This window comes from Salvia miltiorrhiza, chromosome 6, assembly GCF_028751815.1.
Source record: "Salvia miltiorrhiza cultivar Shanhuang (shh) chromosome 6, IMPLAD_Smil_shh, whole genome shotgun sequence".
Classification (NCBI taxonomy): domain Eukaryota; kingdom Viridiplantae; phylum Streptophyta; class Magnoliopsida; order Lamiales; family Lamiaceae; genus Salvia; species Salvia miltiorrhiza.
In genome coordinates, this window is record NC_080392.1 from 32482483 (window position 1) to 32496998 (window position 14516).

The following is a 14516-nucleotide window of genomic DNA, read 5'->3' on the forward strand; positions in this document are numbered from 1 at the left end:
AAAGAGAAATGTTCAACCTCCCAACTGATGGACCAACTCCATTATTCAGCGATGATGAAGCCACAGAGCACATGAGAGAGGCGCTGATGAGCAATGCATCTACCGATCGCGTCATCACCAATGTTCTGAGCATTTCAAGAATTCATCTTCATCTCAGACCCATTGCCAAAATGATCAAGAAATGTTGGTTTGGCACTCTTGGATCCCCTGGTCATCTCTCAAGACCACACAAATTGGTGTTGATCGCCCTGATGCAGAAATGCCCATTCAACTGGGAGAAGGCCTACATTCAGATTCTCGCTGAAGAGAAAAAGGAATCCCACTCCACCAAGCATCTGCGTCAAGGAACCAGAGTCTCTGCACTCATTCTTCATAGTGCCAAGGAGACACCATGTTTCTGGAAGAATACTACTCAAGTGTCTTCCACCATCCATCTGTTTGAAAAACAGAAAAGTTCACTCAGAGGGAATGTCAGTATCCCGACTGAAATTCCTCTCCTCATTTTTGAGCCACGATACAGGACTCGAGGCTCAACCAAAAGAAAGTTCGACAACTTGTCGTCTCCAGTCAAGATCTCTCTTGACACTCCTCAGAAATCTCACAATGAGGAACATGAAGAAGATGCACCAAAATCTTCTGATGAAGTTCTTATGCCAAGCACTGAAACTCCTCAACATCAGGCACCTACTGTTCCTCCACCAGATGTAGGAAATCAACCGACATAGGAGACACAAGCAACCAATGACAGAGAAACAGATTCAGAAGAACTTCATCTCAGAGGTTTCTTCCACTTCTGTCTTGAAGGGTTCAACAAGAAGGCCAAGTTTGATGAACCTGCTGACATAAATGCCGCATCCTCATCCTCAGCCTTTGTAAATCAAACTACCCTTCTCAAAAACTTCATGACACAACTGTCCGAACACTGTGTCATAACCCTTTTTCCCTCAGTCTTAGCTTCCCTGAATCCTGAAGAGTTCCAAGCTCTTGTCAGTTACTTCTTTTTCATCTTCGTCAAAACCCTACCCAAATCTCAATACAAGGAGATTGATGAAGTTCTCACTAAAGGAGAAATAGAAGCATTGGAGAACAACATCTTTGAGAAATTTAGAGTCACAAATGTTTGGGATGGTATCCACGACTGGGCACCCAACTTCAGACTGTACCTCACTTCCAAAGGTCTTCTCAAAGAAGATGATGTTGAGGACATCGAAGTCCACCATGAATCTCCATCACATCAGACTGCCCCAACCGACGCAAAAGAAGAAGGAACGCCAGCTGAAGAGCAAGGACCTGCAAAAACTTCCACTGATGAAAGATTTCAGATGCTGGACGAGAGGTTGCTCATTCAAGAAGAAGCATCATATGAGCTGAGAGTCAAAATTGCAATTCTTGAATCAACAGTCATTCATCTTCAACAGCAACTGGTAATCCAGAACAAATTCAGCGAGGCTCCTGAGTCTGATGACAAAGACAAACGAGAAGAGGACAAGAAAGGAAAAGGGAAGTTGACTGAAGAACCAAAAGAAAGTCCTCCAAGGAAGTCAAGCAAACAACTATGCATCAACTAAGGACTAAGGAAGATCAAGGAATGTCATCTTGCCAGAAACTCTTTATTTTGTATATGATGTTCTTAGACTGTCTTAGTTCACTCTTCCTTGCTATGTTCTTTCGCACAATTGTTTGATACTTTGTCCTTTACTGAGTTAAAGCTGATTTATGATTATTCAGTCATTGTTCCCTTTGCCCAATTTACTCTTGATGATTATGGATTATCTAATTTAGGGAGAACTCTGTTTAAGATTTTTCAGTACTTGACTGTTGTCCTAACTGATTGTTGGGAACTTGTTCGTATTCACTTTTTCTTGGACAAGTAATGAAAATAGGGCCTATGAGTGATAATGTTTATCTGACGACATTGCGTTCTACATTAGACTTTCAATTTCCAAAATTTCTTTTTGAGCATATCTTTTCAAATCATTGCATGCACTATACGCCGCCTATTTTCAGTAAGAGATCATGACAAATATTCTATATCAGTTCATATCTCATTTTTCAAGGCACTTATCTGACGGGCATTTATTACGGACGTCAAAATTCATTTAAATTGATTTGGCGCGTAGATTTCAAACCGCCCACGTCCTTTCAATTACCCTTGGAAACTGTTCATCTCCCACGATCACACTTTCTCCATTACTGCTTTTCCTCAATTTTCCATCACTTTTGCACTCTCTCTCTAACTTTCAAAATCCACAGCACTCTACTGTGAGATCACTCCCTGCAATTTTTTTTCTTTCAGATTTCCTATTCGAGATAACCAAGACTAACATGAAGAGGACTAACAACGAGAAGGAAACTACAAGCGAGAAAGATGTCAGATATGAGCAGACGGTGCACAAGGAATCCTTTGAAAAGAAGCCGGAATATGCAAAGGTCTCATAAATTCTTCCCCGGAATAGATAGATGAAGTTTATCACCAGTGAACCGAAGTATCTACTCGAGGACGCTGTCAGAGAATTCTACGGGAATCTCAAGTTCAACAATTCCGAAGAATTGATCTCAAAGGTCATCATCATCGACGGGCCAAGATGTATCGAAGAGACTCTCAACGTCTCAGAGATTGTCAGAAGACTGTTCAAACTCCCGAACAGTGGATCTTCCCTCTCCAGACTGACTGATAAAGACGCAAACAAAATTCTCAAGTCTGCAATGAAGGATGGATCTGAATCTACGTAGAGTCAAGTTACTCTCTCCCATCTTCATCCGGAGTTTACCACACTGGGTAAAATTATCTAGAAATGCTGGATAGGTGCTACAGGGACTCCCGACAAAGCTTCTCAACCACAGAAGAATGTCATGGCAGCCCTTATGGAGAATAAATGCTACAACTGGAAAGAAGCGTACCTAAGGCTTCTATACAATGAGGCTCAGAATACGAGACCAGCGACGATGGTTCGACAAGGGAACAAAGTCTCCCAAATCATCATCGAAGGAACAAACAAGCACAAGTTTGTGCGATGACCAAAGATGATTGAATTCACAGATAGCCTTCGTCTCTTCAAACTGGCCAGAAGAGATCCCAAACCTTCTCCGAAGGCGAAGGTAATTGATATCTCTTCTCCTCCATCATCTGATTCTGAAGCCCCTGATTCACCTCCATCAAATCCTCATGCTCGCACAAATGTGCCACGCCGTGTTCGTACCATCCTCCCTAAGAAACCTTCAATACCAACTGAGATGCCTTGGAAACTATCTCCTAAATCCAAAGGCAAAGCAGTTGTGGAAGCTGTCCCAGAACCAGCCTCCACCTTTATTTTCAAAGGTACTCAGGAAGTTGTTGAACTTCAGTCTGAAGCTCAACAAAGTGCTACCAATCACCTCCGACGCATTATTGGTGATGTTGATACGTCATTAGGAGTCTACCGGGACCTTCATAGACTCCTCACGTATACTCTCCTGAAGACGGTGCCATGCCCAAAAATCAATAGTCTCCTCAGCCCTGAAGCTAAAGACTCATTCGAGATGGAAGAGGCTACCCTGATCAGGATCTTTCAAATTGAAAGTGTTTGGGATGTAATTCATGACTTTGACAGTTTTGCCATGAATTACTTGTACTCCTCCAAACAATTCAGACGTCTCTTGTCACAGAACGACGATGCTAGGACATCAAAGGTGTTTGAAGAGCCTCTTATCATAGAGCAAGTAACTGATGCTCGCAGTTCTCCAATTGATGACACTGCACAACCGACGGAAGCTGCTGCTGATCATGCCGTCGCTGAACAACCAATGACTGATTCAATCAGTCAGCCGGAGTTACCATCTTCTCATCCAACAATTTCAGCTGAAGCAGACCAGGCTAACATCACTAAAGTTGATGCTCCTCTTTCAGTAGAAGAAGAGAGATCAGCAGACAATGCTGATCGTCCAATTTCTGAAGAACGAGTTGACGACATCCTCAAGTGTCCTCCGCCTTCATCAACACTCTTGAGCACTGATGAGCCTATTCCACCTGAAGGCCAAGACATCAGTCAAGAGCAAGCAATTCCGCAGTCTTTTGAAGAAAGAACAGAACGCTCTGCTCCAACCAATCAAGTCGAAGCTTCCACATCCAAAGCCAATGAAGAGCGTCAGCTAGTGCAGAATTCTCTTGTCGACTCAGACATGTCAATAGAATATGTAGAGCTTCCTCGCGCAGAAGGACCAGTTCTATTTGATTCAGACTCAGAAACTGACGAGCTTATCACAGTCTGGAAATATAATCGACCGCACAGACATCTATTACGGATCTCTGATGGTGAAGAAAGACCAATGGATGTACTGCTCAACCAGCTTGCTGATCAACGGCTTGAAATCGACTCACTCAAGCACGAGCTCGAACTACAACAAATTTATGGTAAAAAGTTTGTGAAGAAGCTTAAAGAAGTCGAGAAACAGGCAACCGAAGACATGGTCTATCATGCCGGCTTGATCAATGAGCTCCAACAACGGATGGAGGCAGAAGGAAAAGCTCTGCTCAGATACAAGGTTGAAATGCTTGATCCAAAGAAAGGTCTCCCCAAAATTCAGAAGGATCACGCGGAATTGTACACACTCTTTCTCGAATCAGAGATTGAAAGGAAGACACAATACATTGAACTAACTGAAAAGATCCGGGAAATGGAACTTGAATTCCTAAAGACGTTCATGCCGAGAACCGAAGTCAAGGAACTCGTTGCAAAGACAGTACAACCTATCCTGGAACGATTGGCACAGGTGGAAAGGCAACTCCAACGAACCAAAGAGTCCCCTGACTCCGCTCTACTTCAGAAGATGTTCAATGATCTTCAAGAGCTTCAAAGCCGACTTCCTCCCGCTGATGCCAAAAAGGGGGAAGAGGATATAATGAAATGCATGCGAAGAGAAACGGAGATGATTCCCTCTGTCTTTAATGAGGTTGAAAACAGGGCTGAAGAAATCATCGCAAGAGTTGCTCCCACTTTCGCCTCAGTTGAAGCCAACAGAAAGAGAAGCAGAGAAAGCTCCTCAAATGAGTCAGAACTGAAGAAGAAGAAAATCGTCGACTTCGTATCAACTCTAGAGGAAGGTCAGAAGCTCGGTCATTACCTCAAGAATGGATTGATTGTATCACATCTGGAAAAGTTTGAGCGACCAGATAAATGGATACCGTCAGAGTTGAATGACTGGTGGGAGAAAATCAAGGAATGCTACACCAAATGGATGGTGTTTATAAACATCCAAGGTGACAATGAGCGTAGGAATGAAGCCTGGAAGTACTTCCTGATGCAATTGGAAGTGCGAGATCTTGTTCATCGAATGCTAGAAGCTCAGAAAGAATATGGAAAAGGCATTCCTGACCCTCAGAAGAAAGTAGTGACTCCACCAAGGATCAAGAATGGAGTCGACAGAGAAAGGATCAAGAAAGAAGTCAGAACAGTATGCAGAATTTGGAGCATTCATCCAGACTTCAGGGAAGGCAGAAAGATATGGGAAGCAGTTTTCAATCTTTACAATCAGAAACCTTGAGTCGTTTGTATGCCCTCTGTAAGGTTCATTTCTGATTTTAAGGTGTAACTTAGACTGATGCCTAATCAGTCTTTCATTAATGAAAAGAACAACTTCTTATTGATCTCAACCTGAAGATAATGACTCTTTGTCCAGGCTCTGATTATGGTTTTTCTGTCTTCTTCTTGTTCTGTTTTAGAACTGTTTTCGTTCTTGCTCTAAGTACAAGTTTTTAGGTTCTATTGTTAAGGGGGAACTATTTTCACCCCAGTTTTAGAACTTGTACTGTGAGTTCAGTCTTTTTGCTGTCTAGAACTGCTGTGTGGTTTTTGCATCATCAAAAAGGGGGAAATTGTTGGGAACCTTGTGGAATATCCTAACCCTTGTTTTGATGATACCAAAATTCATAGGACTTAACTGTAATTGTAACACCCCGTACTTTTCCTCATGATGTGAGATAGTGTCTTAACACTATTGAGAGTACTGAGATGTCGAAATACGAGACTACTTTTTTTTTATGAGCAGATAAGACAGATTGTCTTTTAAATAGAGATACGAGTGAATAAACCGATGATGGAATTAGAGTGATGAGATTTGAGAAATGAGTTGAGATAGAGATGCTGATTGAATTGAGCTGAGATTTTATTTTATTTCCAACTACCGGGAATAGAGTTACCGGATACTGAATTATTAGAGATTGACTGTCCTATTAAGAAAAATAGAAATAATGAGTTGGAAATAGAGTCGAGGAAGAAAGAGTGAGAAACCTTGATAAATAGAGTCGGTCAGAGAGACGTCTAGCTTATTTGAGTCTGCCGACTGTTTTGATGTGATGTTATGTGAATTTACGTGACTGAATGATTATGTGATTTTGTGACGTGTGTCAATATGACCATATTATTATGATTTTTATTTGAAACCTTAGCACTTGGGAATTTTTATTAAGTTTCCAAAGAAAGTGCGGTTTATTTTTACCGAGAAATCGAACGATGCCGGTTTATGGAAATTTTTCCAAGCATAATTTTTTTTAAATTATTTTTCCTATGATGAGGAATATTATAATTGAGTGAGTGCACTAATATTAGTGCTATAATTATTTTATTTTGGTCACATGAATAATTATACTATGGTACTTTATAAATGAGTAATATTTCCATAGTTTTTGTGATTATTATTTAATCACCCTTCTCACATGATTTATTTTTAATTTCCCAAGTATGAGACTAATTACTAAAATTTACTAAGTGTAGAGATTGAGAGAGTAGAGATTTAGAGAGTAGAGATTTAGAGAGAGTGTAGAGATTAGAGAGAGAGAGATCAATGCATTAATTGCATATATTCCATAAGATTCACAAATCTTTCTTTAAGATCACAAATCTTCCACAAGATCATCCAAATCAATTCATATCTTGTGAAGCAATTCTCTCTCCCTCACTCACAAATTCGACCACCTCTCTCCTCACTCCACCCAATTCGGCACTCTCTCTCTCCCCTTCATCTCTCTACTTTCCACCATTGTCAACCATAGATGAGACCTCCGAAGCTTTACCAAAATATGCCAAACACATAAATCACCAACAAAATCCCACCTAAACACCTCTTATCAACTTGAATTCAAGAGAATCCTTGAAGATTGGCTTCAAGACTAGAGAGAGAAAATTTGATATTTGGTGTAAACTTGGGTAAGTGATCTCTATATTCATAGATAAAATTTGTGTGAGTTTGTATATGAGTATTCTTGAAAGATTGAAGCAAGAAAATCACCCCCTTTCTTTTCCTCAAATTTTCGAAAAATAGGTGTTCTACACTTCAAAATTTTTTCTTTTTCTTTCCTTGATTTGAGGTGAGAAAAATGATCTATGTGATGTTTGGTGATGATTGATGTGTGTTTTGAAAAGCTATGCTTTGAGATTCAAACTTTGATATAGTTTAGTTTCCCAAAATTGGGAATTTTTGAGTTGATGATTAAAGTGATGAATTGATGATGAAGAGGAGTTCATAAGATGTATATGATGATGATTGATGGAGTAAATTGAGTATATGATGTCAAATGATGATTTTGATATGAGTTAGTTTACTAAAATTAGGGCTATGTGTATCTATGCTCTAATTTGTAAATGGATGGAGTATATGTGAGTTTAAATGACTAAAATTGATAGATATATGATGAGATTAAAGATCCATGTGAGTTTATAAAATTTCAAAGAGTTTAGTTTGGTAAAAATTAGGACTTTCTTGTCTATGTGTCTATTAAGTGATTTAGCTTAAGATATATGTTTTTGAGCATGATATTAGTGTTTTAATATGTTTGATTAAGTCTAATGTAAGCTAAGTAAAATTTGGACTTAGTTTAGTTTGAAGGAGTTTTTGAGTTCTCATATGATGTGGGGTTAACGAATGATAAAATGAGGTCAAATTGATTTATGATCATTTTGTGAAGTTGTCATGTTTTTGTTGAGAGTTTATGTGAATATATGAGTTTTTATTAAAGTTTGGTTGGTATGATTATAGGGGATTGATGTGTATAAAATGAGTTATATGAAGTATGAGGTCATTTTGAATGATTGAGTGTTTTTAAGCATGAAATTGAGAAGAGGATTTACTTGATACGTTGTAGAAACGTTTTCCTTGAGATTTGAGTTAAGATGTAAAAGAGGAGAGTTAATTTGAGTATGATGAGTATTTTAAATGTTTTTGAATGTTTTTGAGTGTTATATGTGTTTAAAATGAGCTTTGATTGGTTTTCTTTGAAGGAATGTTGAATTGAGCATTTAAGAGTTTGAGATGAGTTTTTGGTGATTTTTCGTAGGCTACTGACCTACTGTGATCGACGGGTTGTCGATGTCTAATGGCTTTGACAATTTTACAGAATGGCCCTACATGAGTCTTGAGCATACCGGTAAAATTTCAAGTCATTTGGACTTGATTTACTATTTTTATAAAATGCAAAACCAAATCTGCACATTTCTACCGGGAATTTCAGAGAACAGGGGACAAAGTCATTCATTTCAGTAGCTTCCTGTATGATCTAGCTTTCCAAATTTTTATGGTATCAATCTTACTGTATGGGCTAGATATCCACCAAATTTGAGCTCGGTTTGACAACGTTTACTATTTTTCAAAAATCAATGTTTCCGATTGCTCAAAACTGCCGAATATGGTAGACCGTGGTAAAAACGTCATATCTCCCAAACCACTTGGAGTTTCTGACTCTACTTTTTTTTAAATGAAACTAGACTCAAATACCTTTCTTTTGGTATGCGTCTGGAGTCCAGGAGATGTCGGAGTCAGAACGTGTTAAATTTTGAAGTTGAGTCAGTGGGAAAACAGGACATGATTTGTTGATGTTTGATTGTATTTTCTTATGTGCCTTATGTGTTTATGTTGCCTAAGTGTTTTAATGAGATTAGACGAGTCTTATATGAGAGATAAATCGAGACTTAGAACCATGATTTTCTTGAAACCTATCCTTGGACTTAAGGATTTGAATTGAGTGAAGAAGTTTATGTAGAGTTGATTAAGAGATAGAATATAAGATAGAGCATGAGTTAAGGCATGAGTTTTTGTCGTTGAGTTCTAATCGAGATTCATTTTATGACATGAACCTTCGATGATGACGATGATCCCTGAAGACACGAGCAGAGCAGGGAAGTAAGTAACTCCGCTTTGACGGGAGTTTTTGAGTAAGGTCTTCAGGTGGGCAATATTTTGAGTATACGTATATCATTCGAGCTTTCTAAAATTTTTTAATGATGTTATGAGTTTAACAAATGTTTCGAGATAAATGATATTTGAGAACTGTTTGACTTGCCAATTTTTGAGGCTTGAGCTTGTATGTTACCCTCTACTGATGAGATGAGACGAATTGGGTCCTGCCACAAGCGGGATTTTGTGCACAGAGGTGACTGCGAGCCGTCTTCGGGTCGGCCGGTCACGGTACTTGAGAGGGAGGCCTACTTCTCAGTACCTTTGATGATGATGAGTTGTAGATGTGGTACATGCATGATGAGTACTTTGATAGCGCTATCGTTTCTTTATGATATCATGATTATGAAAACTGCATGCACAGATTCATTTACGCTAACTTTATTTCTGTGTATTGCTGAGATGTGGCAAGCTTCAAACTTATAGCTCTAAGAGCGCCTTTCTTGTTTTTCGGCGTTTGCCCACTGAGTATTATATACTCACGCCCTGCATGTATTTCTAAATGTGCAGACTAAGCGAGGAGCGAGATTGGTCTGGTGCTGGCGGGGAAATGTTGGAGGATGTATTTACTTTATCGTATTTCCATTTTGACGATAAAGTCTTGATGATTGATATACTTTAATTTTCTTTTGAAGTTAAGCAATGTACTCACGGTTATATGTCTTCATACATATAATCGGTTCGCCTTTTGCTGCGATACTCTGCATATTATGATTCCTTACGAAAAATGAGCGATACCCGTTTTGTTTTTGTTCGTGAAATTCCTGATAATTAAAAAGTTATAACGACATTGACGATTTTACCCTTGGGTTCATTTATAATGATTTCTTTAACACCTTTTGATGCGAGCTTCCGCTTGATGTTCGACCTATTCTTCTTATCTTTTATTCTTTTAAAAATAGTCGTATCGATACTCGTACCCCACTATCACTAGTGTCGGGAATCGGGCTGCGACAGGGTGGTATCAGAGCAGGTCGTCTGCTCTGAGTCTATTGCTTGACTGAGTTGAACCTTTGATTGTTTCTACTCTTTTAAAATTGAGTACTAGCCTAATTTGAATTCTTAGGCTAATTTGAGAGAGTCAGTTTGAAACGAAACCCCAGCACCCCATCTCCTCCGGCTTAACGAGGTAAGAGGTTGATGTTGTTTCTTGTTGCTTTCTTGTTGAGAGCTGAGTTTGATTCACTAATGAGTTATGTATTGTTTTAATGACGAAATTGTTTGAGATGATGAATTCTGATACGAGGCAGTTGATGTGAAATACGAGGAGAGATGTTGAGACTAGTATCTACGGGATTGACGAGGCTGAGGCCATCACTCACCTGATTCCACAGCTGCCCCTCGAGTGGCAAGACTGGGCGACTTCGCTGGTGCCGCAGTATATCAGGAGGACTGAGTTCGGGCGGTTGGTGAGCGCCAATTTTCGTGGTTTCATCGCGACGTTGAGCCACCGCTACCTTGTTTATGGCGAGTCACCTTCACCGCCGTATGGAGAGTCTGAGGGACCAGCCCAGGGAAGGGAGCTTGTTGTTGTGCCCCCACTTCCCGAGGAGCCGTTTCCGATTGCCCCTCTACCCCCAGCTGATCCGATTCCAGTTTCTTTTGAGCCTGATGTTTCAGAGCCGATGGTTTTCGAGGCGTACTCTCCAGTGGTAGAGCATGACCCGTTTGCGTTTCTATCCCTTATTCTTTTTCCCAGCGCTGAGTTACCGCCTTGGGATTTGACACTGGCAACGGCACCTTTGCCATTGCCACCTGTTGAGTCGGCATAGCCGATTGTTTCTGTTGAGCCTCGGATACAGTATGTGCCCTTTGATCCTTATCCGAGGGTTGCCCCGTTGCCTGAGCCGGGCACTTTGGCTTTTCAGACGTATATACACTCGATTTTATATTCACCGTCCCGAGACGCCCATGAGGGAAGGTCTCGGCCAGTACACCTGGACAGTGATGAGGAGGACCCGGATGAGGAAACTCCAGAGATGACGGTTGGCCACGGAAGGACCCAGCCATTACAGCGTCATATTACTGCCGACAGAGTCGAGACGTGGGTACCTGTTCCCGAGGTGCCGATTTATGGTCCGATGATGGACACCGATGTCGAGGATGAGCCGAGCGACGATAGTGTCTACCGACTGATCGACGAGTACGAGAGTCAGGAGTCGGAGCCGAGCGAGGAGACGGAGCCGAGTGAGGATATGGAGGTTGACGATGCGACGAGCAGGATTTCAGAAGACGACGACTAGCGATCACGTGTATCTAGTAGACACGTACATACGTATAGATGCATAGTCGATATATACGTATATGTATATATATAGGAAGAGAGGCATAGTATAGTGTGTATGTGCAGATAGTATATATCTATAGGTGCTTAGTACCTATGATGCTTGTATAGTTAGAGCATCATTATAGTGTTAGGACCTTTGTACATAGGATCCTACTTTTGTAAAAGACCTCGAGAGAGAGGCAATTTTCCTTATATATGTATATACAGAGATGTAGTTGATTAGTGAGTTTCACTATCTTTATCAGAGCTTTGAGAATGATGATGATGTTGATGCTTGATGAAAAGTGAGAAATAGAGATTGATGGGAATTACGAACGATGATAGACGAGAATTTTGAGAATTTTGAGATCATAAATGAGATATAGAAGTGAAATGAAAAACGAGGATTTGTATTTTGTAACGACGAATGGTTAGTTTAGAAGCCGATAGTTATATAACTCTTTTTCCTTTATAGTATACCTCCGAGAAGAAGAGGGAACAGAAGGAACATAAATCGAGAAGAAGATGAAGAAGAGGAACAGAGAAACCAACCGTTGAGATAATACGACGAGAGTTAGAGATTTCATCGCGATTTAGGGACACGACCCTAATAGGACGAACGTATAATGGAGACTCATGGGATGCATAGATACTATTGACCAATTGTACTTCGCAATAGAGGTACTTTCACCGGGACCGCGCGTATCATCGCTAGAGTAGTCATGAGAGTAGACTTATTGAGTCCCTATCCCGCTTGGTCGTATTTAAATTTTTCTGCATCCATTTGAACTCCCACAGGAGAAGAACTATTTACTATTGAGAAAATTTTTCCAGATCCACTGTATTTGAGCCTGGCCCGTTTGTGTTGGAAATTTTTACCCCTTGCTTTAACAGTGGACAATATATTCATTTTCCACTTAGTGGATTGTTTCTACCTCCAGTATTGATTTATTCCTATCATATCGTATCTCAGTTTCATTCTAGATTCTGTTCTAGCTTTTGATCTTACCTTGATTGTAACTTCTTCATTATCCTTGAAATAGCACTGGCTATTATGGAATTTTTCCATTACTTGAGCTCGTCTTGTTCAAGATCAGACATTTTTATTCATCACATCCTAATCCCTACCACATCCGACAAGAGTTAGGATTGTCTAGGTAACTAGGATGGTATAACAAGAAGAGTGTCTGGAAGAAACACGATATATGGGAGCAGCCATAGAATATTTATTACGGGACGAGCATGACTGTTTGATTATGGATTTTCTTATATTAGCCAAGTATGCCGAAAGCTAACTAATTCGAGGATGAGAAGAAGTGATGCTAAGCCAGAATAGGCAACAGCAGATACAAGGAGATCGAGATTACAGATTAGAGCAGATAACGTTTTCGACGATAGCAGACTGGGATGATGACTAGTATAGAAGTAGCATCGTCGTAATAATAGGGGATGTTTTATTTTCGTTTTGCCCCGCAATTAGTAAGAGTTCTCGAAAGAGAAAATTTTCTTATATGTCTATATGACGATGACCAGAGAGTCTCTATGCTTGAGTAGAGTTTTGAGCTGAGGTTGCGATGATAGACATGAGATATGTCTTTGACGATGAGTTATGAGAATCGAGAAAATAATATGATGTCGAGTAAGAGTCTTACGATTTGTGAGTTATGAGAATTAGTTCTAAGGTTGATATATGTTCCCTTAGACTTTTACCGAGAAAGAAAAACCGATCGAAGAAAGAAATAGAGTTAACGATATGAGATAAGGCAATAAAACCGTAGCTGAATACGAACGTCAGTTTCGCGACTTGGTTCGGTATGCCACTTGTCGAGAAGAGTTGAACGAGAAGATGTTCGATCAGGCTTGAGACAAGAAGTACGAGACGATTTAACGAGTCAGAATGCGGTTATGTGTACTGAAGCATTAAATAGAGCATTTGATATAGAACTGGCGATGCAGCCAGAGAACGTGATTTGAGCTTCAGCACCCAAACGAGTTAGAGCACTCAGACGTGCAATCCATCCTTTTCTGGATGCAGGCAAGAAGAAAAGAGAAAATGGGACGACCGAAGTCAAGATCCCCAAGGAGCCGTGGCGGAGTCAAAATACGCCACCGCGACATCAGAACTGAGATGAACAGCCTTATAATTGGCCCAGCTGCCCCAGCAGCAGTTTTTCAAGGACCGTGAGGGTTATCGCTTTGTCGAAGAGCAATAAATTACGTCGGAGATAACGCAAGATGAAAAAGAATAGCTGTTACACCTGTGGAAGGGTCGGACACTACTCGCATCAGTGTCCGAATCATCAGCAAAGTGGAAGCGAAAGACGATCGAGTCAGTTTCGACCGCAACTCGAAGCAATGAAGGGAATCCTATCGCTACCTCCACCACAGCGACGACAGCCAGCCTATCGACCACGTCAGTCAGGAAGGCAACTACCAGCCCCGCAGGCAAATCAACCGCATCACCAGAGACTGTTTGCGCTTAAGTAGAAAGCACCAGACAAGAATAGAGGAAATTTGTCAAATATAGGCAAGTTGAATGATGTGCCCATAGTATTTTTGTTCGACACTGAATGTAGAGCTTGCTCCACAACCTCTAAAGAGTAACCGCACCCATAGGTAGAATTACTACGGTTTTATCCGTATGCCCTAACTTAGAATTTAAGTTAAAATCGATTAAGCTCGAGGTTAGAAACCTGAGATTGATGCCTATGTGGCACTTGGATATAATTTTGGAATGGACTGGTTAGAGGGAAAACCATGCGAAGATACAATGCAAGGAGAGACGGATATCTTTTTAGCCACCTGGCTAAGAACCTACTTCCTTCATTGGTATTGAGAGAAAATGGAAGAAGACGCCGATCATCTCGGCACTGCAAGCAAGAAATCTCTTGCGAAGAAAAGATACAACCGCGTATGTTGTATATCTGAACCAGAGAGACGAATCCTAGGCAAATGTCGATGACGCGCCAGTCGTGTGAGATTACAAAGACGTTTTCCCTGAAACTTTACCGGGATTTCCCCAGACCGACAGCTTGAGTTTACGATC

At 40.5% G+C, this 14516-nt stretch overlaps 1 long non-coding RNA gene across 1 annotated transcript; it reads left to right on the forward strand.

Moving 5' to 3' along the window:
* Nucleotides 1-6865: 6865 nt before the first annotated feature.
* LOC130989118 (uncharacterized) lies at nt 6866-10039 on the forward strand. The gene is made up of 3 exons (XR_009090478.1): nt 6866-7181; nt 9132-9195; nt 9715-10039. It is a non-coding gene; the product is annotated as an uncharacterized LOC130989118 (long non-coding RNA).
* The last annotated feature ends 4477 nt before the right edge of the window (nt 10040-14516 follow it).